The sequence below is a fragment of the Protopterus annectens genome, chromosome 9.part0, assembly GCF_019279795.1.
Source record: "Protopterus annectens isolate FY-2018-M chromosome 9.part0, PAN1.0, whole genome shotgun sequence".
Lineage (NCBI taxonomy): Eukaryota > Metazoa > Chordata > Ceratodontiformes > Protopteridae > Protopterus > Protopterus annectens.
The window spans coordinates 1,632,736,294-1,632,763,154 of record NC_056743.1 but is presented as its reverse complement, the minus strand read 5'-3'; positions in this window follow the sequence as shown (position 1 = coordinate 1,632,763,154).

The following is a 26,861-nucleotide window of genomic DNA, read 5'->3' as shown; positions in this document are numbered from 1 at the left end:
TTTCCTTGACCGTGGCATGGCAATCCGCGAGCGTGAGCTGTCTGTGCTGGAACATCTGGTAGGAGTCAGGCATAGGCCACGTGGATGTAGGCCAGCTACACCACCTAGTGCAGGTCAACATGAGCATGCCACCTCACATGCCCGCTCCCATAGTGCTGGTAGCAGTAGCAGTGCAGCTGGTGCTGCGCTGTCCACACCAGGCCACATGGACGTGGCCCTGGACATTCCCAGCAGGGACACGGTTCCAGTGGACATGTGTCGTCGGACAGTAGCCAAGCTGTACCTCCGCCTGGTAGTGCCCATGCAACCCCTGGCAGGCACAGGTCACGTGGCCATGGCCGGACACAGTGAGCTGTACAACCTGGTCTGTACAATCTGGAGCTGTCAATAATACCCCGTGTAGGCCTCACAAAAGGCAGAACTGTGTGCACACACACACGCACACAGCAAAGACATCTGCAGGGCACCACAACACCCACATGCATACTGAACAGGCATGGCCAATCATATCACAGGCCCTTACCACACAGAAGATGTCATCCATTGTTGCAGCCTATGCCCCTGGCAAACATTACCACCCTGTGCAAATGATGAACCTGTGCCGCATCCCTGTCATCCACACCATTGGTGCAGGGACATGCTCAAATGGTCTGATGCACAGGGTGAACAGAATAGTGAGAAGTGTATATTACATTAGTTGTGTAAGAATAGTGAGAGAAGTGTATATTACATTAGTTGTGTGTGAATAGTGAGAGACGTGTATATTACATTAGTTGTGTACTGTTGACATGCACCAGACATACCATGTAGCACAGGTTTAGCATGCATTGTTATATCTTCACAGTATGTGTCTCGGTAACAACAGTAACAGCATGTTGGTAATGATGCCCTGGTTCCCTCCTTATGGTCTACTTGCATGTGCCTACAGGTAACACTGTTTGCAGTCTCCCATGTGTAACTGTGGTGTACTCAAAGGCACATATGGCAATATCAGCAGGCTATCAGTAGCCTCAGCCTGACTGTTGGAAAGTCTAACATAACACAGATGTCCACACATATACTGATCCAGAAGCATGTGGGTAGTTTAATAGGCTACAGTGGCTAGAGACGTGACATCCATACCAGGTCACATCACAGGTATGTTGACATGGTGCAGGGGTTGTACACAGTGGTCTGGCCAATGATAATGTTAGAGGCCACTTGATAGCATGAGGCCTCACTGTGTAGCAGTGATACCCTGTCACATTACAAGAACATGCTCACACTCACGGGGTCAACAACACTATAACGCACACCCCATAGTGTTGAGGTGAGGACCCTTGCCTATGTGGTCATCACTGTCACAGTACTGTGAACCCACACAACGTGACACAGAGAAAGAACATGTACAGGTAGCCAGTGCGGCTGAGACTGATGGCATCAACAGGGTAGTGGACTGGATCACCATAAGGGGTTAGGGATCCTGTGTGTTCTGTATGGTAGCATACACCCTCACTCCTTGCACCAGACAGCCATACAAACCTATATACACACACACACTGTGGAGACCACAAATGTCATACACATATGGATAACTGATGTGTGATACACATACCACACCTGCCTAAGTCATACTTTCCACACTGCAGTATGTATAGATGTCTACAACAGTGTACAGGGGTGTGCAACAATTGAGATGTATTACCCACCATATGTGGCATATATGGTCACACAAGCAAACACACATGGCAGTACTGTGAATGATACACCTGCTATATGATGATACGTCTGACAGACATGCAGCAGTATTGGCCACATTATGTGTACCAACGCTACGTTCGGCAATTGTGCTGCTATATGCACACGGGAGGATGTAAGTGTTACAGGTGTCAAGTGACGTACTGTCGGTGTCACCTGACTGCTGTGTAGGTTTTATGTCTCCACTGTCCAGTAACGGTAACATAGCGTACTGTTTGCACATGTAATGGTAGGATGGCGTGTGACACACCTGTGAGCCATCCCCGGCAAACATCCATCTACACAGGTGGATCATCACTTTATGTACACACATCCATCCATACCTGCTGTACATCCTACTGTACTGTCAGTATGTCACCATATTCAGGTGCCAATGATGGGGCTGCATTGCAACTGCATGTTGTAGTTAGGCACAGATTAGTTATTTACATCAGCTACTGCACATGCATGGTAGCTGCATGCACACTACAGATTGTACATGTGTGTTGGTCCTACATGCCTGTCATCTAGCCATGTTTGTATGCATTGCAATTGCTGGACATGTGTGCTGACATACATAACACATGGACTGTTGTATGATATGATGGGTGTCATGGGTAACTAGTACAGAGGGAATGTGTCCTCGGTCAACATTGCTGCCTCATGTACTGTTAGCATTCAACAGCCATGGACCCACCTTCCATCTGCATGCATATGATTGCTGTAGCCACTTGTCTGCATGGAGGACAGCAAAAGCTATGCTATGTACATATGTGTCGTGTGTGTGGTCCATGCACATAGCCACTGCAATTACATGTATGACATAGCCTAACATGTGTGTTTGTTCGTGTACAGCGACAGTCATCTGTCACAGCTGTGTAAGATCCATGGACCCTGGTATGTGTAGTATGTGTAGAGCTGACCTAGTTATGTACAGTGGTATCATTGAAATGCATAACACATGATGGAACCATGTTGGTACATGTGTAGTCTGCACAGTTGCTATGGACCTATGTACAGTGCACTGGTCGTGAGTCACACGGTGTTGTGTTAATGTATGGCTGTGTATTGCTGGTCCAATAACATGGTGATGTCGGAGGGCTACATTGTAGATTGTGGTGTGTACCTCTGTGATATGCAGCTGAGACATCTGTGATAGCTCCTGAGTGTGTACTGGCCAATACATGTGAGTGGCCTTCATGTATGTGGGGACAGTAATACCATACTGTGCCCTTCCCTGTTTAGAATCCATGTGCATGCAAGATGACCCTTTGCAACTGCTAAGTGTGTGAGCATGCCCAGTACGTCGTTGTGTAGATGGACACACAGTACATTCCAAACTGTGCCCTTCTGTGTTTAGAATTCGTGTGCATGCATGCACAACGGCCCTTTGCAACTGCTAAGTGTGTGAGCATGCCCAGTATGCCATTGTGTAGATGGACACACAGTACATTCCAAACTGCACCCTTCCGTGTTTAGAATCCATGTGTATGCATGCAAGACGGCCCTTTGCAACTGCTAAGTGTGTGAGCATGCCCAGTACGCCATTGTGTAGATGGACACACAGTACATACCAAACTGCATCCTTCCGTGTTTAGAATCCGTGTGCATGCATGCAAGACGGCCCTTTGCAACTGCTAAGTGTGTGAGCATGCCCAGTACGCCGTTGTGTAGATGGACACACAGTACATTCCAAACAGACGTGTGATACTAAGCATGTGGGCATGGCCGTTAACATCCTGTATAGCGATGGTGGTCATCCAGGCAACAGGTGTCCATTTTCAATGTCACAATGGATGCCTACATTGAACACACTGGTTGCTGTCTTGAAGGGTGTACTGTCTGTGGCGCGTCCCATATCTATGTAGTGTTGTTGTAGTGCTCCGTAGATATTTGGTTGCTCCGATCACACCACTGCCGTGTGTTTGTCTACGTCTACCTTGGGACAGTAATATGCTTTCAGACTGCTCACTCTCTATACATTACCTATCGGCATCCTTGCCTTTGCAGATGATGTCACCCACCTAGAAGTATGCCTCTGGGAGTGCTGTGCTCAGTAATCCTGGTAGCGCATTCTGTAAATGCATCATGCTGTAGTGTGTTAGGGTAGTTAAGTGTATGTTCGACTCCCAGCCCTGCCAAGTGTGTGTGTGTGTGTGTGTGTGTGTGTGTGTGTGTGTGTGTGTGTGTGTTTGCGCGCATGCTCCCATCTGCCTGGGGACTCAGTCTTGCTTTTAGACGCCGCACACCATAGCAGTTTGCTACTGACATCTTTGACTTTGAGGATGATGTCACCCAGCTAGAAGTATGCCTCTGGGAGTGCTGTGTTCAGTAATCTCAGTAGCGCGTTCTGTAAATACGTCATGCTGTAGTGTGTTAGGGTAGTTAGGTGTATGTTCGACTCCCAGCCCTGCCAAGTGTGTGTGTGTGTTTGTGCGCATGCTCCCATCTGCCTGGGGACTCAGTCTTGCTTTTAGATGCCTTACACCACAGCAGTTTGCTACCGAGGTCTTTGCCTTTCTGGATGATGACACCCACCTAGAAGTCTGCCTCTGGGACTGCTGTACTTAGTAATGCCGGTAGCGCGTTCTGTAAATGCATCATGCTGTAGTGTTTTAGGGTAGTTAGGTGTATGTTCGACTCCCAGCCCTGCCAAGTGTGTGTGTGTGTGTGTGTGTGTGTGTGTGTGTGTGTGTGTTTCCAGCTGCATGACAGCAGTACACTGCTTTGACAGTATTCACTCTCCATAACATCCGTGCAGCGTCTTTGCCTCTGATGCTGCTGTCTGCAGGCTAGACGTGTGCCTGTGTGAATCATGTGATCCACTGATCACAGTAGCGCATTTTGTAACTGCGTAATGCTGTCGTGTGGTACAGTGCTTACGTTTACGTTCTGCTCCCAACCCTGCCACGTGTGTGTGTGTGTGTGTGTCTGTGTGTGTGTATGTATCTATCTACATATATATATGTGTGTGTGTGTGTGTGTGTATATACATATATATATATATATATACATATATATATATATATATATATATATGTATATAGATATATGTATGTATATAGCTATATATATATATATATATATATATATATATATATATATATATATGCATGTTGGGATTATCACTCTTGACTGTGCTGCATTGTCTGTACGTGAACACCTTGGATGTATGTAGATCTGCTATGGCTTTGTGATAGTGCACATACTGTGTGCTGTAGTGATCGTGGGTTATACATGTGTAGTGACCGGTTATTTTGTTGCTGGGTATTACACGGGCATTGGAAACAATGTTAATGCCGCACCTTTGAGTGGTCGTATGCAGATCTCTGAAACAGTCAGCGGTGGTTATTACATTGGAGTGTGAGTATGGCTCATATCCATCTGTAGTAACTGTGAAGTCTATGCATCCCAGGTTAACATTACAGACACACGTTTATCCACAGGTTGTCGTACAGATCCCAGGACTGTATGTGTAGACATTGACAGGTGCAGGACTGGGTTGTGTTGGATGCATGGAGGGGTGTCCATGGCCAGTAATGGGGATCTCTACAGCCTGGCAGGTACGGACTGTGACTGTCCCACAACCTCCAGTATATGTCTGACACATGCTGTACCTGTGTATATGCAGACACACACACTTACCACAAACAGCTACGGCTATCATATACACGCACCCATTGCACCACCACTGGGCCATGCAGTAACCGTTGTCCCTCACAAACACACACCTATGTGTACATTGGATGGCTCTATGACAGCTCTGGACATGTTAACACCACACCCTGTGCATATGATGTCACCTGTGCCACCACCTGTGATGTGTAACATTGATGCAGGATCTGACTAACCTGGTGCTGCTGCACACAGTGGCTTTATTCCACTGTATTGATGTTAGCATGCTGTTAACACACAGTGTGTTACTTCCAGGTGTACTTCAGCAGGCATGATGCATTGCAGCTATGACCATCACTGTAGCATAGTTTACAACACTGTTACCTCTGATGATGTAGTCTCCATCCATGTGCCATTTCACTGATGTGTGTAGTACTGGCAGCAAGTGTTTCTGTGTATGCAGTACGTGTGTGATGTGTGTAGTACACATGTATACCTGCTTACAAATGCATACACGACATTACATGGGCTTCACCATTCGTACATTAGCTTACTCGTTCTTCCACATGCACACACGGGCTAACATGCGTGCACACATACTTACTCAGGCTTACTGGCGCGCACAGGCGCAGACACACTGTGGGCAGGTTTGCATGTCACATCAGTGGTATCCATGGCGTATGCCGTCAGTCTCCTGACGTTCCCTGGGATAGCTCATGACACGCCTCTTCCACTGAGTAATGACAGCACACATGTGACAGTGAGGTTACAGTGTTTTGTACATACACACTCCTGTTGTTACCTATCTTCTATTCTAATAGTCCCCTTAACCTACACTACACTGTAGAGGCTTGGCCCATATGGCATGACATGTTGTGATTCACTATCCTCAGCCTCACTTGCCTCACATTGCCTATAAATGCTTCGTTACATCTCTGACAGAGCGCTTCCACATATAGGTACCAGTACGCAGTAGCCATGTTGTCTCCGGCTTGTCATTCATCTGCATGGCGTCCAAGAAAATGCTCAAAGTAAGGATTCTGCAACATCTTTCTGCCATCAGGAATCAAGATATACACAATGCTCTTTTTAGACATATAGAGCACAACCCTACTCACAGTTTCACTTTTAGGGCAATAGTTAATGTTAAACTCAACACTAGAGGGGGTGATATTAAACAACTCACTGAGTTAATAGAGATTATTGAATTAATGGCTCATAGGCTACCGGGTTTGAATGATGTCATCCCTATGAGACCAACTTTAAAGAAAAGGCGGGCTTTTTACTGACATTTTATTGGTGGGTTTTTATTTAAATTCATGACATTTTTATTGTGTTTTTATCTGAAGAAGGGTCCAGTACCCGAAAGCGCTTATCTTTCTACATTTTAGTATTCTGTTGGAGAATAAACTTATTTTGGATTTACAGCAGTGTTTCCACCAAGGACTTTTTTGTTATTTAATTTGCATGGCATACTAGCATCTAACTAAACCTACATTTTGTATGTATATTGTCCATATGTCTTGTGTTGAAGCGCAGAGCGTTCTCGTGGCGCTGCACTACACTTCCACACCAGGGGTCGGGGGAGGACAACTACTGGTTCATTGATATCCAATGGACAAAGCTGCCACTGGCCTTAGACTTGGACAATGGCATGCTTCTTTGACTGTATTCATACTGTATTTGCAGCTGCCATTGCCCCGTTTAGCAACGTGCAAAACATTAGTCGCATAACATCCGGGTACATTTCTGCACATAACTGCCCTTGCACGGACAGCTTACTGTTTCATGTATCGCGTAGTTACGTAGAGTTACCACCTGTCCCACTTTGCGAGGGACAGTCCCTCTTTGGGCAGTTGTGTCCTGCAAAATATTGTGAGAAAATGGCAAATGTTCTGGGATTTTAGGACAAACGTATTTTCTACAGTGTATGTAATAGTTGCATAAAACAGTTATTCTGTATCTGAAACACCTACATGTTATACAAAACAGAATAAGGAACAAAAATGCTACAAGAATAAACTTTTATTCAGGCAAACAACTGAAGTTCTGTCCTTTGTAATGGCCATGGGTATGTTTTGCCCTGCAAAATCTGATGTTTGTAGCACAAATGTCCCACTTTGGCCATTTGGAAAGGTGGCAACCCTATAATTACATCATTTGCATAGCTTACACATACAAATGGGGTATGTTGCAAATCCCAACATTGTCCGTGCGATGTTCATGTTACGGGCGGTCTTGCATGCCCCTGTGGGTGTTTGCCGAATAGCCTGGCAATCATCTTTCCTTGCTGTACTCTCACTCAATCCATAAACGCCAAAGGCATCGTGTATCATGGCCTAGGCTTTGCTGTGTGCTATGTCTATTTGTGGTGTATGTATGGCTGTGGGTATGTCCCAGTGTCATCATTGGTAAAGGTGACACCCTATAGGTACTTCCTGTAGACTGCTGTGTCATTTGACATGTCAGCACATACCTGCGGATGAACTTCCTACTGCAGCGCTTTTCATACCTTCTGCATTATCTTGCGGTCGATTATGCTGTTTCCTCAGACATGTATCTGTTTCTGATCATACCTATCAACCTCCTAGTGCAAAACATCTGTACAAAGCCTAACATGATGGGGGGACAGATAGGGGCAGATTCTACTTATTGCTCTTACAAACGTAGATAGTTGGCAGTATTATAGATTTTGCATTAGTATGCCCTTTCTGAGGGATTTGGGGTCTTAAACACATATGTTTATCATTATTTAATGACGTCAGTTCTCAGGTATTTGGCAGACAGGTACACATACCTCTCAACCTCCAACAGCAGGAAATCTGGACAAAGCCATAACTAAAAGTGGGGCAAAAGCCCAAAAGTAGAGCCAATTTTTAAATATTGCTCTTACAAACTTAAAAAGTTGATAGAATAACAGATTTTGCATTAGCGTGAATTTTCTGAAGGGTATGAAGTCTGAAACTCAAATGTCTCTCATTATTTTCTAACTTCAGTCTTTAATGATTTGCACTATTTGCCAGAAACCACAATTTTATGAATAATGTACCAAATATATGAGGCAAAAATCTGGACATTCTGCAAAAATCTGTACAGTTGAGAGGTATGCAGGTACAGATTGTGAGAGGAACACACCACACATATAAGGCATACATCTGCACATTTGTACAGTTACGCCAATACACACAATACATGGCCGCATCACAGGCCAGTTACCATTACATTCCTATTGCTAAACACACCCACCCACTGGGTTATATTCCTCACACAGGCCAACAGGTGCTTATCCACACTATTTATTCCATCATGTACCTTATATGTAGGCCAGTATTTGCGCTTTCCATCAGTGGCAGAGCTCACGTACGAGTATGGTGGACTGGACACTGTATCGGTGACACTGCATGACACCCTGAGGGACACATGTCGTTTGAGTCTATAACCTTCCACATTGACTTTCACAGGCCATATGTTGTAATTCACATTTGTGGACAAACAAGCTTATGAGTTGTACATGTTTTGTCATTTGTCCTGACGTCTTTCTTCTCACCTGTCCACCTAGTATCACTAGTTCTGTACATTTAATTAGGACGGGTTACCTTCATACCTCTCACCTGTACACATTATGGGTATACGCCCTGGGGTTTAACCTATGATTCTGTTACATTTGTCATGATAATGTGTCTTTCTGATAGATTGCTGGCAAGCTATGACGAACTGTGCGGTTAGGTAATCATGACTGACATTTCTATTTCATGATTACTAACTCTCATAACATTCATATTCCCGACTACGCAATTATTCTATCAACGGCTGACTTTGTCTGAGGTATATTTAATATAGTCCCTATTTGTCTGTCGTGTACTATGCCTTAGCCCAGCTGTCTTATTCTGACATTCTGGCAGGTATGGTTATCATCTTGGTCGTATGCGTGTCCATCCATGATAATCGCCTACATGACACTGATATAGGTCCCTACGTCTTCCCCCAATGGTTTACACAATATCCAGTGGGTGGGTTGCACCTTTTTGGTGAATACAGGCGTGTGCTATATCCACATAGGTATATTGATCACTCCCATGATACCTAATAGATCTGTGCCAACCAGCACCTTGGCCCAATTCTGCATACCCATGACTCCCATACCTGACACACCTCCACAGTACCCATTAGACATGTTTAATGTGAGCGATAATAAAGTGTGAGGACACTTCCGAGCACTCCCCACTCTGCGGATATCAGCTCGTACGTCATACATTCAATCAACCCATGTGTTATTACCCTTGCACCTGCTACTGTTGCATGTACAGCTATATCGTAGTTGCAGGTGTGACTTCTTATGCATCAATGATGGTTCGCACTTCGTACGGATCAATTTTTGGGTTCCTGCAAAGGACACCTATATTCATGTTTAACGTGTAGAACTTGCAGGCCCTGTCACACTGGTACTTTCCGGGAAATGGTTTGAAAACCATCGGTGTATTCTCCTTTCATGCATGTCTGTCTGTCTATCCATATTAGGTCACTGTTTATGTACATGTGTTATATGTACAGGGACATATGTTTGTTGTGTATATATCTATTAATGTATCATGTGTGTATAGATATATATATCTGTACATATATACATATGTCTGTACATTCCTCATCTCATAATTTGCTTTGGATTATGTCTGTGGATATATGTGTGTATATATACATATATATATATATATATATATATATATATATATATATATATATATATATATATATATCTCCATATCATACCTTTCAACTGTACAGATTTCCGCTGCATGTGCAGCTGATTGCCTCTTATCTTTGTTCCGTTTTTCATAACCTTGTGTCTATCTGGCAAGTTAGTGGTATATCATTAAAGACTGATGTTGGTAAATAATGACAAACATTTCAGGTTACGACTTATACCCTTCAGGGAATCCATGCAAGTGACACACCTGTTATTCTATCCACTTTCTATGTTTGTTAGGCAATATCTGGGGATAGTCCCTATTTGTGTTCCGCTTTTCATAACCTTGTGTCTATCTGGCAAGTTAGTGGCATATCATTAAAGACTGACGTTGGTAAATAATGACAAACATTTCAGGTTACGACTTCATACCCTTCAGAGAATCCATGCTAGTGACACACCTGTTATTCTATCCACTTTCTATGTTTGTTAGGGCAATATCTGGGGATTGTCCCTATTTGTACCAGTTGTTGTCATGGCTTTGTCCGGTTTCATACTTTACGGGTTTAACAGGTATGAGCCATGTACATGGAACATGGGGAAAACACCATTCATTTTCTATTCTGTGAGTGGATTACACACGTGCAGGCGCACTTGCATATCCTTATTGTGGGTTACATATGTTTCATAGATAATTGTGCTTCCGTGAACTTTCATAATTCTGACCGTAACAGTTACATATCTGTATTCCAGTTTACAGACTACTGCGAAACACACGTTCACCTTTACATATTTAAATGTGTGTACTGCACGAACGCTTTAATTACACTTTCAAGTTATATGTGCAGTGGTCGTAGGTCAACCGGGACTGCATTCACATTGGCCGGATACTGGAACCACTATTCTATTGGTGTTCACCCTCATTGATATGCATACCCATAGTGCTTAGCTACAGCAACATATGCCTCACCACTTCACCTACGACACAGGCATCCATTCTCTTGCGGGGAAAAAGGCGGAACTACATATTACACATTCCCTATTGCCTACTTTTGTGGACTCCGGCTGCATTGTTAATCACTCCGAGGGTATGCAGAACACCAAGGCATATAGTCCAGCCACATACAGGTCTTTTATTGTCATGTAGTGATGTGGGTTTAGGCTTGTCCACCTGGTGAACAGAACTTCCCTGGCCGAGGTCAAATGTCAGACGAAGCATATGGACAGGGCTTATCTCCCTATTTTGAGGTTTTATCTGTGTTTATAGACACAGGTGTTTGGGCACCTGTCAGCAGCTAATTCTGTTGGCATTACATATTATGGGTGTGTTTGTTACAGTCCATACTCCCCGGTGAGGGGTGTTCCCATTCACATTTGACGATTACCTGTATACAGTCATACGGGGATTGTTATTTTTGGACATGAAGTGACTACAGGTATGCGGTTGTATATTACACAAGTGTGAAGGGCTGTTCCTGTAAATATGTATGTACTATACCTCTTAGACCACTGAATCTGCGCAAAACCTTCACGATGGGGGGACAATTAGGGACACATTTTAACGATTGCTCTTACAAGCTTACAACGTTGATAGAATGCTAGGTCTTGCATTAGCATGACTTTTCTGCGGGTTGTGGAGTCTTATACTCAGGATATTTCTCATTACTTAGTGACGTCAATCCTCAGCTATTTACCACACTGGTGCAGATTGTCGGAGGCACACACCAACACTATGGGGTGAACCTGTGGTCATTCTTGGGGTTTCTACCTTTTCGACTGCCCAAAGTGGGAGACATGTTCTATAGAGATGTCAGATTTTCCAGGACAAAACATACTTACAGCCGTGCATAGTACTGAACTTTAACCTTTTTTGTACGTATAATAGCTTATTCTAGTAACATTTGAATTGCTTATGCTACTTCCCATAACATATTGAGGATTCATATATAAAATAACCATTTTATGCGACTATTAAAATAAATTAGGGAATAAGCTCTCAGGACATTTGCTATGTCTTGATTTTTTTCACAGGACACAACTGCCTACAGAGGGATTGTTACTCGCAAAGTGGGACAGGTGGTGACCCTAGTCATTCTGCAAATATCCGGACAGTTGAGTGGTATGGCATGGACCTCTGTAATATGCTGTTGTGTTCTGGCACGGCAGTAGCTCAGCATTAAAGACTGCAGTCGGAACGTGCTGACAGACAGTTGGGTTTCAGACTTCATACTCCAGACATTAATGCCAATGTGCAAACTGTTATTCTATCAAATTCTATGTTTCTAAGAGATATGTTTACAGATTGTCCCTGATTTTGGACTTTTGTCTCACTTATATTCACGGCTCTGTCCAGATATCTTGCTCACACAGGTTGACAGGTATGGTCAGTCACGACTGCACACAGTCAGTGTCCCTCACACTTGATCAGGGTTGACCTGTTTACGTAGTGTCTTCCTCGCCCTCATGCCATTTTCCACTTTGCAAATGTGTGCATTATTCTCCCTCCTATTCGTGTCTGGACACGTGCGTCATGGGAAGGTATTTTACCCTCGGTGGTAGGTTATGCATGCCCACTTAGGGCTGGACAGTGTCATGGACCTCCACTGCACGTTCTGACTTGTGTTCAGATATCTACTGGATTGGACATCATGTCGTCATAACCATTCTACTATTTACACAGGTTGGTCATCCCGTGAGGGATATTCCAAAAATTGGTCAAAACCAAAACAAGTTAGATAACGAAGATTTTTGTGGCTGCACGAAAACGTGCAGGGGGTTTTACCTGCAGGGGATACATGGTTTGCAATCCTGACACTGCCTAGGGTGACAATACCTACTACATATGCGTAGGGGTCACTGTGTGTAGCTGTTTCTGCAACAAACCAGTGGACCAAGTACGGCTGGATTTGGTGGACATTCTGCTATGGTGGCAAGTTTTGTGTTGTGGAGGGTATGCTGGGTAGGCTATTATGCATCCAGGTGTGTTGCGTTTGTTATGGCCAGTTCCATCAGGACCCATCTGTGGGTATGTGATGGTGCCGTATGTATACATTTGTCTCACATATTTCCATATTCATATGTTTGTGGGATTGTGTTCTACACTATGGCCTGTCTGCTTGTCTTGCAGCTGTTTCTACATGAGGTTGTGTTTCTTTCCACTTCACCCGCTGCCCCCTCATACACCTCCGGTTCACCTTTTCTGCATACGACACAAGTATCGTCTTTGAGGAATTTACCATTAAACACACACCCCTCACACGCTAATTACTCATACCCCATAGAGCACTACTTTGGTTGTTGGCCCATGACACGGCCAGAGTTACACATTGACTACCCTACATGTGTCGGGTACCTTTATGGTTGTGTGGACTACCCTGCCATGTTTGCCGTCCACATGCTATACCTCATGCACATAGGTACACGCCCTTACTTCACTTTCATTACTTGGTTGGTGTATCCGGGTACTACCCATTCGACTGTGTCACATACACGTTCGGATTATACAGCTGCTTTCCGGATTTTGCCAGCCTGTTCTACTCATTGGTAGGATGGCACCTTTTCCTATGTCCAAGCTATTCCTTACACATGTCCGACTGTTGTGGACATTGCCTCCCCACAATCAATGGTTGTGTTTCCACCTTTTCAATTGTCCACAGTGTGACATAGGGTTACCACCTGTCCCACTTTGCGAGGGACAGTCCCTCTTTGGGCAGTTGTGTCCTGACATGTAATTGTCAACATGGCAAATGCCCTGGGATTTTAGGACAAACATATTTATTATATTTTATGTGATAGTTGCATTAAACAGTTAATTCTGTATCTAAAATACCTGACTGTTATGAGAAACAGACTAAGCAACTAAAATGCTACAGGAATACGCTTTTCTGTAGGCAAAACAGTTATGTTCTGTCCTTTCTACTGGCCATGGGTATGTGTCGGCCTGTACAGTCTGATGTCTGTACCAAACATGTCCCACTTTGGCCATTTGTAAGGGTGGCAACCCTATTGTGACAGTTGCAGTGAACACAGCATATTTTACAGGCCGACACATACCCATGGTCAGTTCGGCAGGTAGAACTTACAATTCTACCCTATATCTAAGCTTATTCGTGTAGCATTTTGGTATCTTATTCTGTTTGTTATGACATTTCTGTATTATACGTCCAGTGAAATATGTTTAATGCAACTATTGCATGACGTCTACAGAGGAATTATGTCCTATATTCTCTGGACATTTGCCAGTTTTACATGTTTGTGTCAGGACACATCTGCCCACAGAGGGACTGTCGCTCGCAAAGTGGGACAGGTGGTAATCTTGGTCGACGGTACGGATCATACTGTTCCTTTCGGCCTACATGTGTCCGTGTTGTTATGGCTCGTTTATATGCTCCTTCTGTTTCATTTACCTGCGTATGCTATTTCCTATCACATTTGGTATGTGAAATACGGACATACCTTTTGTATGTGACTATTACATGGCTTGTGGGATATGATTCAGACATACGGTCACTACCTGTATCTACATTTCTCCTTGTGTATTTTGTTATGGACACATCTGCACAGCTATGTTCCCTCCCTCAAATTATGGGTCGGCTGGTGACCCTCTCCGTTGGACTGGACATACCTACTGGCGGCGCGCTAACATCTGATACGTTTCACTTCCACATGGTATAGCTATCTACACTACGTTCGACTACAGGCACATGGTTTTTCTGTCATTTGTTCATGGGTAGGGACCTGTTATTCCCTACCGTGCATTTGTGTTTGAGTCTTCATTTTCTGTTTGCAGAGACTCTGCTTTGCATACGTTTCAGTCTCCATGGACACTGATAGGTACGATTACTATTGCTGGCGGAATATAATATTCAGCAGTTTAGGTTGCTCCTCGGAAGCCGACATTGACACGCCTCCCTGCGCAACTTCGATACGCCCCTTGCACTCATGCACGTTTCCTATGCACGTGGCTGTGGCGGCTGCACGCCTTCATTAATATGCATATGGCGTGACTACTCCACATCTATGCCGCACGGCTGGCGCAAGCCTTACGCCGGCCATGCGCCGAGCTTCATGAATCCGGGGGTGTATATATTTCATACAGGAATTGCAGTTTAATAAGCACATTAGATCAGATTAGAGTCAGCTAAGCAAGCTGATTTAAAAACAGTGCTGTATGCCATGAGACAGTATGGCAAAAATCAATTTAATATCCTTAGTTACAGTTTATGCAGTTACAGTTCTTACTATTTATCCAAACATTGTAGACAGTAGTAATAAATTATTGTAGTATTTAGTAGTACTGAAAAGTTAAATGATGCCAGTTAAAGAAATGGCTATGGTAAGACAGTGGGTGGGGTTTCACCACAGAACAGTATGTTAGAACCTGAGGGTCATGAAAGTAAATGTAAAAAGTTCAACAGTTAGAATTAATTTATATAGGTGCAGAAATGCATGGTGTCAGATTACTACTTTAGTTTCATTTGAGGTTATGACATAAAAACTGAGGTTTTTGTTTGATTTAATAATAAAGTTACAGCCTTTCCATTTCTCTGCAGTACATTATCAGTTCAGTTACAGGCTTGCAAGAATATATTTATTAGTAACACTAGTTTAATTCACTATAGTACATTATCAGTTTGCTTATAGAGTTACAAGAATTTGTTTATTTCATGCAGAAAATGGTAAACATTGGTTAGTTCACTATAGTGCAGTATCAGTTTGCATACAGGCTTACAAGAATTTATTAGCGGCATATGTTTATTTCATGCAGAAAAAATATATAAATAACCTCACGGCAACAATCATTACTGTCACTTTATAATTGTCAGAGATGCAAATGTTACTTTAAAGACTTGCCACTTTTTTTTTGTGCTTTGCAGAAATAATTTCTAGGATTAATTTTAAATACAGTCAAAAAACATGAGTCACCCAGCCTTGTACAGGTTGGGAGGGTGGCCTAATGGTTAAGGTGTTTGCCTTACAAACACAAGGTAAAGGGTTTGAGTCTCACAGGGGATAATTGGCAAGGCTTAAAAAATGGCTCGCAGGGGCAGTTAGCCTAGAACTGATCTATGAAGAGATGGAAATGGGGAGGTTTGGAAGGCCTGACAAGTGGACATTAAAAACAGCCTCCAGTACATCAGCAGTGACTGTGACAATGCAGAGTAAGGCCTAAACTTAGCAAAAGCTGTGGTGCACAAGTCAAACAGAATTTATGTAAATTAAAGTTAAAGCAAGTATATATATATATATGTTTTCAGGCAATTATATAACAGTGCTAGTTTTTAGTTTACCTAAATTCTTTAAAGATAAAATGTATGAATTAAAGCAACTATGTAAATATTCTCATGTTTCCAAAGAGTTATATAACAGTACTAGTTTTCAGTTTATATTTTTACCTATGTTCAGACAATACTGACAAAAATGTATTAATAGTTTAGTCTCCAGAATATAACATTACCAGATTTCAGTTTATTTTTGTATCTGTGATCAGGTAACACTGTCAGGAAAGGTACTCCTTTAACATTTATACACAGCTGTTCTAGATGTTCATTATACACATGTATCAGATTTCAGTCAAAGTTCAGAATATGACATACTCAATTATGTGTTCAGCATAGTACATTGCAGTCAGATTTCAAAATGTAACATTAATACTCAGTTATACATTTCTGCTTCACATTATTCAGTCATTAGTTTTAGGGGTAAAGTGACAAATTATGGAATTATATGTATTCAGTCATTAGTTAAGGGTAAAGTGACAGAATTATTTCTAACAGGCTTATTAAGATAAGTTATCTAAAAATAGGTATCAATAGTTATTCAATATACTCAAGGCATAACAATGCAGGCTTAATTTGTTAATTATTTTACAGATTACAGTGCACTTTACATAATTATTGTACATTAGTTAAAAGGACACTAACATAAAATGCAAAGGTATAGGCCTGAAATACAGAGAGCATAGGTTTTAGCAAACTATTATAGCTCATCAATATTTATAGGATATTTAAGGCACAAATTTAGGAGGCAGACATCTATTACAGCACATAGAAATTAAAAAGGTAAATAAAATGATTATATTATTCAGCAGAACAAATCTAGTTAAAATTTACAGACACAAGTTAATACAGTATATGGTAATTATGCTTCAAGACCAGTCATGAAGATATCCCTCTAGTGACGATCCTTCTAGTGCCGATTTTAATTAGTCTACAGGAAAATAGCCATCATGCTTGATAGGCTATATAATAAAATAGAAAATGGACGAAACAGTATAATGTTTACAAATTTAAATCTATGGACAACAGGAAATGTTATCATTTGCTACATCATGGTACAATAAGGCACTAGTTCATAAGGCAATAGATAGTGTAATTTTACTATTATAGCATACAGAGATAGGGAAGAAAAACATAGAACTAAAAGATACTGATTTTCTGAATAATATGCAGGTTTTAAATATAGCACACATACACTGGAACTTAGACCTAAAGACTCAAAAGTCTGTGGATCTAGGTAATGGGGTAGTCGCTGGAGCAGGTACTGTATATTTCCTGCATATGGAGCTGTTAACGTTATTTGGGAATTACATAAATTAGCCACGTTGCTGGAGGTATTAGCTAATAGTACCTTCAAATCCATAAAGGACATCACTATCTATCAGGACATATCTGCAGATTATAAGTGAGGTGGCATAAAGCCATATTTTCAAACCAGATTACAGTAGTTAGCAATACAGATATGAGGCAACTACAAAAGAAGGTCCCTGTAAACTTTTTTCAGGGACCTCTGGGGGATCTGTTAGAGTGAAGGTGTTCTTAGTGAGTTCACTATAGTGCATTCAGTTAGAATAATAGGCCTAAAAATATAGAGTCAGACTTGTGTGCATTCAGATTCAGGGAAAGACAGTCCATTAGAAAAGAAAAATAATCTTTCTGGATACGCATGGGATGTACAGAAATACAGAATGTTTCTTTCTCAAAGGAAAGATATGGGATGCTAGATAAAGGTATACCCCGGGATTCATGAAGCCTGGAGCAAGGCCGGCGTTAGGCTTGTGCCGACCATGCAGTGTGAAGATGGCACAGTAGCGCCAAATGCATAGTAATGAAGATGGGCTGTCAACACAGCCACGTGCACAGGAAAGGAGCGCGAGGGCATAGGGCGTGTCGAAGTGCCACACGGAGGTGTGGAAACGGCAGCTGTCGATGTGCAACCTAAAATGCTTGCATATAACAAGTTGCAAGATAGTAGCCATGTCAGTGTCCCTGGATACTGAAACGTATGCAAAGCATGCAAGAAAGTACCTGCGAACACAAAGTGACGAAGCAAACACAAATTCACAGTAGGGAATAATGGGTCCCTATCCCGCGAACAAATGACATGGAAGACCATGTGGCCATAGTCCAACGCAGTGTAGATAGCCATACCAAGTGGAAGTGAAACGCATCATATGTTAGCAATCCGCCAGTAGGTATGTCCAGCCCAATGGTGAGGGTCACCAACTGACCCATAATGTGAGGGAGGGTACACAGCTGGGCAGATGTGTCCATATCAAAATAGACGAGAAATGTAGATATCTAGCGACCGTATGTCCGTATTATATCCCACAAGGCATGTAATAGTCACATACAAAAAGTATGTCCATATTTCACATACGAAATGTGATAGAAAATAGAATAAGCATGTAAACGAAACAGAAGGAGCATACAAACTGCCACAACAATAAGGACACATGTAGGCTGAAAGGAACAGTATTATCCGTACCATCGACTAGGATTACCACCTGTCCCACTTTGCGAGCGATAGTCCCTCTTTGGGCAGTTGTGTCCTGACAAAACCTGTAACAATGGCAAATGTCCTGAGATTATAGGGCAAAATTATTCCCTATACGTTATGTAATAGTTGCATTAAACAGGTTTTCTGTATCTAAATTACATAAATGTTATAAGAAACAGAATAAGCAACTAAACTGCTACAAGAATAAGCTTTTATATAGGCAAGAAGTCTAAGTTCTATCCTGTGTACTGACTGTGGGTATGTGTTGGCCTGTAAAATGTGATGTGTGTACCAAAAATGTCCCACTTTGGCCAATTGAAAAAGTGGCAACCCTACCGTCGACTGTGGGGAGGCATTGTCCACTACAGTCAGATATGTGTACGTAATATATCCCATCCTAGACATAAGAAAAGGTGGCATCCTACCAATGAGTACAACAGGCCTACAAACACCGGAAGTCAGCGGTACAAGCCGAACTTGTCAGGATGTGTCACAGTCGAACGGGTAGTACCCGGGTATACCACACATGTAATGAAAGTGAAGCATGGGCGTGTACCTATGTGCGTGAGGTATAGCATGTGGAAAGCAAACGTATGTGGAAAGCAAACATGGCAGGGTAGTCCACACAACCATACAGGTACCAGACACATGTAGGGTATTCAATGTGTTACTCTGGCCATATCATAGGCCAACAACCAAAGCACAGATGTATGGGGTGTGAGGAATCTGTGTGTGTGGGGTGGATGGGTAATGGTACAATCCTCCAAGACGATACTGTGTCGTATGCAGAATAGGTGAACTGGAGGTCTATGAGGGAGCAGCGGGTGAAGCTGAAAGAAACACAAACACATGTATAAACAGCTGAAATACAAGCAGATAGGCCATACTGTAGAACACACTCCCACAAACAGATGAATATTGAAATGTGCGATACAAATGTATAGATATGTCACCGGCACATACCCACAGATTGGCCCTGATGGAACTGGCCATAACAAATGAAACACACCTGGATGGAACTGGCCATAACAAATGCAACACCCCTGGATGCTTAATGGACTACCCAGCATACCCTCCACATCACACAACCCGCTCCCGTACCTGAACGTTCACCAAATCCAGCCGTACGTGGCCTACTGGTTTGGTGCAGCCACAGCTACACATAGTGACCACTACGCATATGTAGTAGGTAGTGTCAGCCTAGGCGGTTGCAGGATTGCACACGACCTCAGCACATTTTCGTAACTTCAAAATGATGTTCGGTATTCCTCTTGTTGTGGATCGGTACAATTTTTGGATATCCCTCATGGGATACATAACCTGTGTAAACATTAGAACGGAAGACACGAAGTCCAGTACTGTAGATATCTGGACAGACGTTGGAATTACATTAGAGGTGCACGACACTGTCCAGCTGTAAGTGGTCATGCATAACCTACTACCCAGGATCAAACACTTTCCCGTGACGCACGTGTCCCGACATGAATAAGAGGAAATATATTGCACGCATTCGCATAGTGGCAAATGGTATAAGGGTGATGAAGGCACTGACGTAAACAGGATAACCCTGATCTACTGTGTGAGGGACACTTAATGTGTGTAGGTGTGACCGACCATACCTGTCAACCTCTGAGAGCAAGATATCTGGACAAAGCCGTGAATAAAAGTAGGATAAAGGCCCAAAAGTATGGACAATTTTAAAGATTGCTCTTAGAAACTTAGAAAGTTGATAGAATAACAGATTGTACAATGGCATTAATTTCCTGAAGAGTATGAAGTCTGAAACTCAACTGTCTGTCATTATGTTCTGACTTCAGCCTTTAATGACTAACTACTGATGTGCCAGAAAACAACAGTGTATTACAGAGGTCCATACATATTTACAGTAACAAACCTTCACATTTGTTTACTGTACTACTGCATACCTGTAGTTAATTCATGTCCAAAATAATAACCCTCGTACGAATGCATACAGGAAATAGTCAAATGTGAATGGGAACACCCCTCACCGTGGATTATGTATTGTAACCACCCCCACCCATATTATGTATTGCCAACATAAAAAGCTGCTGACAGGTGCCAAAAGACCTGTGTCTGTAAACACAGGTAAACCTCTATAAAATGGACAAATTCTGTCCATGTGCTTCGTCTGACATTTGAACTCGGTCAGGGCAGTTCCATTCACCAAGCGGACAAGCCTAAACCGAGATCACCACATGAACACCCTGACAATCAAAGACTTGTATGTGCCAGGACTATAAGCCTTAGAGTTCTGCATATCCTCGGAGTGATTAAATATGCAGCTTGGGTCCAGAGCAGTAGGGAATATGGAAGGTGTAATATGCAGTACCGCATTTTTCCCAGCAGGATAAGACACCGATAGGGAATGTATGTGGTGTGAGGCGTCTAAATGCATTACCGTGTCCCCAGGCAGCTGGAAACACACACTTACTTGGCAGGGCTGGGAGTCGAACATACACCTAACTACCTTATCACACTGCAGCAACACGCATTAACAGAATGCGCTACCAAGATTACTGAACACAGCACTCCCAGAGGCACACTTCTAGGTGGGTGACATCATCCGCAAAGGCTAAAAAGCCGATAGGGAATGTATGTGGTGTGAGACATCTAAAAGCATTACCGTGTCCCCAGGCAGCTGGAAACACACACACACACTTGGCAGGGTTGGGAGTCGAACATACACCTAACTACCTTATCACACTACAGCAATACGCGTTTACAGAATGTGCTACCAAGATTACTGAACACAGCACACCCAGAGGCATACTTCTAGGTGGGTGACATCATCCGCAAAGGCTAAGACGCCGAAAGGGAATGTATGTGGTGTGAGGCATCTAAAAGCATTACCGTGTCCCCAGGCAGCTGGAAACACACACACACACACACACACACACACACACACACACACACACACACACACACACACACGCACACACACGCACACACACACACACACACACACACACACACACACACACACTTGGGAGGGCTGGGACAACATTACGCATTTACAGAATGTGCTACTGAGATTACTGAACAGAGCACTCCCAGAGGCATACTTCTAGGTGGGTGACATCTTCCGCAAAGGCAAGGACACCGATAGGGAATGTATAGAGAGTGAGCAGTCTGAAAGCATATTACTGTCCCAAGGTAGATGTAGACAAACACACGGCAGTGGTGTGATCGGGGCAACTAAATATTTATGGAGCACTACAACAACACTACATAGATATGGGACGCACTACAGACAGTACACCCTGCAAGACTGTCAGCCAGTGTGTTGAATGTAGGCATCCATCGTGATGTTGAAAATGGACATCTGTTGCCTGGATGTCCACCATTGCTATACAGGCTGTCAATGGCCATGCCCATACACAGAGGCATATCACCGACACAAGGTGTCACTGGCCATGCACACACACTTAGTATCACATGTCCGTTTGGAATGTACTGTGTGTCCATCTACACAACGGCATACTGGGCACGCTCACACACTTAGCAGTTGCAAAGGGCCATCTTGCATGCACACGGATTCTAAACATGTAAGGGCGCACATTGGAATGTACTGTGTGTCCAACTACACAATGACATACTGGGTATGCTCACACACTTAGCAGTTGCAAAGGGCTCTCTTGCATACACATGGATTCTAAACACGTAAGGGCACAGTTTGGAATGTACTGTGTGTGCAACTACACAACGGCATACTGGGCATGCTCACACACTTAGCAGTTGCAAAGGGCCGTCTTGCATGCACACGTTTATCAAACACAGAAGGGCACAGTATGGTATTACTGTCCCCATGTACATGAAGGCCACTCACATGTATTGACCAGTACACACTCAGGAGCCATCACAGATGTCTCAGGTGCAGATCACAGAGGTACACACCGCAGTCTACAATGTAGCCATCAGACATCACCATGTCACTGGACCAGCAATACATCAACACAACACCGTGTGACTCATGACCAGTGGACTGTACAAAGGTATACAGCAACTGTGCAGACTACACATGTACCGACAGGGTTCCATCATGTGTTATGCATTGCAATGATACCACTGTACATAACCAGGTTGGCTCTACACACAACAGGGGCCCTGGGTCTTACACAGCTGTGACAGATGACTGTAACTGTACACCAATGAACACACATGTTTGGATATGTCATGCATGTAATTGCAGTGGATATGTGCATGGACCACACACACAACACATGTACATAGCATAGCTGTTGCTGTCCTCCGTGCAGACAAGTGGCTACAGCAATCATACGCATGCAAATGGAAGATGGGTCCACGGCTGTTGAATGCCAACAGTACATGAGGTAGCAATGTTGACCGAGGACACATTCCCTCTGTACTAGTTACCCATGACACCCATCATATCATACAACAGTCCATGTGTTATGTATGTCAACACATATGTCCACCGATTGCAATGCATACAAACATGGCTACATGACAGGCATGTAAGACCAACACATGTACAAACTGTAGTGTGCGTGCAGCTGCAATGCATGTGCAGTAGCTGATGTAAGTAACTCATCTGTGCCTAGCTACAACATGCAGTTGCAATGCAGCCCTATCAGACACCTGTATATGGTGACATACTGACAGTACGGTAGGATGTACAGCAGGTATGGATGGATGTGTGTACTTAAAGTGGTGATCCACCTGTGTAAATGGATGTTCGCCAGGTACGGCTCACAGGTGTGTCACACGCCATCATACCATTACATGTGCAAACAGTACACTATGTTACTGTTATGTGATGGTGAAGATATAAAACCTACACAGCAGGCAGGTGTTACCGACTGTACGTCACTCGACACCTGTAACACTTACATCCCCCCATGTGCATATAGCAGCACAATTGCCGGACATAGCGTTGGTACACATAATGCGGCCAATACTGCTGCATGTCTGTCAGACGTATCATCATATAGCAGGTGTATCATTCACAGTACTGCCATGTGTGTTTGCATGTGTGATCATATATGCCACATATGGTGGGGAATACATCCCAATTGTGACACACCCCTGTACACTGTTGTAGACATCTGTACATACTGCAGTGTGGAAAGCATGACGTAGGCAGGTGTGGTGTGTGTATCACACACATCAGCTATCTATATGTGTATGACAGTTGTGGTCTCCACAGTGTGTATGTGTGTGTGTGTGTGTGTGTGTGTGTGTGTGTGTGTGTGTATGTATGTATGGCTGTCTAGTGCATGGAGTGAGGGTGTATGCTACCATACAGAACACACAGGATCCCGACCCCTCATGGTGATGCAGTCTACTACCCTGTTGATGCCATCGGTCTCAGCCGTACTGGCTCCCTGTACATGTCCCTTCTCTATGTCATGTCGTGTGGGTGCACAGTACTGTGAGGGTGATGACCACATAGACAAGTGTCCTTAACTCAACACTATGGGGTGTGCGTTGTAGTGTTGTCGACCCCGTGAGTGTGGGCATGTTCCTGTACTGTGACAGGGTATTACTGCTACACAGTGAGGCCTCATGCTATCAAATGGCCTCTAACATTAACAATGTCCAGACCACTGTGTACAACCACTGCACCATGTCAACATGCCTGTGATGTGACCTGGTATGGATGTCATGTCTCTAGCCACTGTAGCCTATTAAACTGCACACAGACTGCTGGATCAGTATATGTGTGGACATCTGTGGTATGTTAGAGTTTCCAGCTGTCCAGTTGAGGCTACGTATAGCATGGTGAGATTGCCATACGTGCCTGTGAGTACTCCACAGTTACACATGGGAGCCTGCAAACCCTGCTACCTGTAGACACATGCAAGTAGACCATAAGGAGGGAACCAAGGCATCATTACCAACATGCTGTTACTGTTGTTACCGAGACACATATTGTGAACATGTAACAATGCATGCTACACCTGTACTACATGGTTGTGCACATATAACAATGCATGCTACACCTGTACTACATGGTATGTCTGGTGCATGTCAACAGTATACAACTAATGTAATATACACATCTCTCACCATTCTTACACAACTAACGTAATATACACTGTTCTCACTAGTCGTACACAACTAATGTAATATACACATCTCACTATTCTGTTCACCCTGTGCATCAGACCACTTGAGCATGTCCCTGCACCGATGTTGTGGATGACAGGGATGCGGCACAGGCTTCATCATATGCACAGGGTGATAATGTGTGCCAGGGGCATGGGCTGCACCAATGGGTGACATCATGTGCGTGGGTAAGGGCCGGTGATATGATTGGACATGTCTGTTCAGTATGCATGTGGGTGTTGTGGTGCACTACAGATGTGTTTGCTGTGTGCGTGTATGTGTGCACACAGTTCTGCCTTTTGTGAGGCCTACACAAGGGTATTGTTGACAGCTCCAGATTGTACAGACCAGGTTGTACAGCTCACTGTGTCCGGCCACGGCCACATGACCTGTGCTGCCAGGAGTTGCATGGGCACTACCAGGCGGAGGTACAGATTGGCTACTGTCTGACAGCACATGTCCATTGGAACCGTGTCCCCACTGGGAACATCCAGGGCCACGTCCACATGGCCTGCTGTGTCCTGGTGTGGACAGCGCAGCACCAGCTGCACTGCTACTACTACTGGCACTATGGGAGCGGGCATGTGAGGTGGCAAGCTCACGTCAACCTGCACTAGATGGTGTAGCTGGCCTACGTCCACTTGGCCTACTCCTCACTCCTACCAGATGTTCCAGCACAGACAGCTCACGCTCGCGGATTGCCATGCCACGGTCAAGGATTCCGACCATGTCACCCAACCGCCTGTCCAGAACATCAGCAATCTGCTGTTGAGCATTTGCCAATGCCTGGATGTTGTCATTTAGGGTACGGATAGCAGCCCTCTGCAGCCTCTGCCCTTCTCTTTTCTGCCGTTCAGCACATGCCTGTGCCGCCATTACAGTCTGGAACATGTGTCTGGTGATACCTGCTGCTGCGCTCTGTCCTGCAGGTGCATGTCTGCCAGAGGTCCTCCTACGAGGAGCACTGGCCACATGCCTGTGTGGCACATCTGCAGACATTACACTGACACCATGGTGTGGAGACACACCTTCTGTAGCCACCACACATTCCTGTTCCACACTAACAGATGCTGACTGTCCTTCCTCTATGGCCACCGGTGATGCGGTATGTGTTGGCAGCAGAACTGTGTGCGCGGAAGAGGGGGACATAGCTGGGATGGCAAACATTGGCACAGATTCAGCCCCTGACAACCCTGCCTGTACCTCATGCATATGTTCATCACTGCTAGTATCTGTGGGGACACTAACATCAGATGGACCGCAGGAGGGTAATGCACCTACATCACCTGTGAATGCAAAGAAAGACTCTAAATTACAATAGAAACACACACACACACACACACACACACACACACACACACACACACACACACACACACACACACACACACACACACACACACACACACACACACACACACACACACACACACACACACACACACACACACACACACACACACACACACACACACACACCATGCATGTGATTTGACAGAAGGCATGCAGCATGCCTGTGATACAGCAGACGGCATGCAGCTCAGACAGTAATAGTGTTAGTAAGCATACCCCCTGGGGTGCAATATACAGCAAGCAGGTGTCATATCAGTAGCCATGCAGTTCACACAATCATAGTAGTATGCATGCATCCCCATGATACACCATGTGGACCAGAACAGGATAACAGTACACATGGCTGACGTGACCTTGACATGTAATCTGCTGACGTGTGCATTAACATGCATACATGTCTGACACAATGGTGTCCTGACATATACAGCGTCGTAATGGCCATCACATTGCGGTGTTGTCTGTATGCCCGACAGATAGAATGCATGTTTAGCAGATGTGCATGTGCATGGAAGGGTAGTGTGAGCCGTCTACATTGCTTTACAGTGTGACGTACAGACACTGTGCCATTGCATGGCATCATGAGGCATCTATATTGCTATACAGTGCATAATATGTACACATTGCA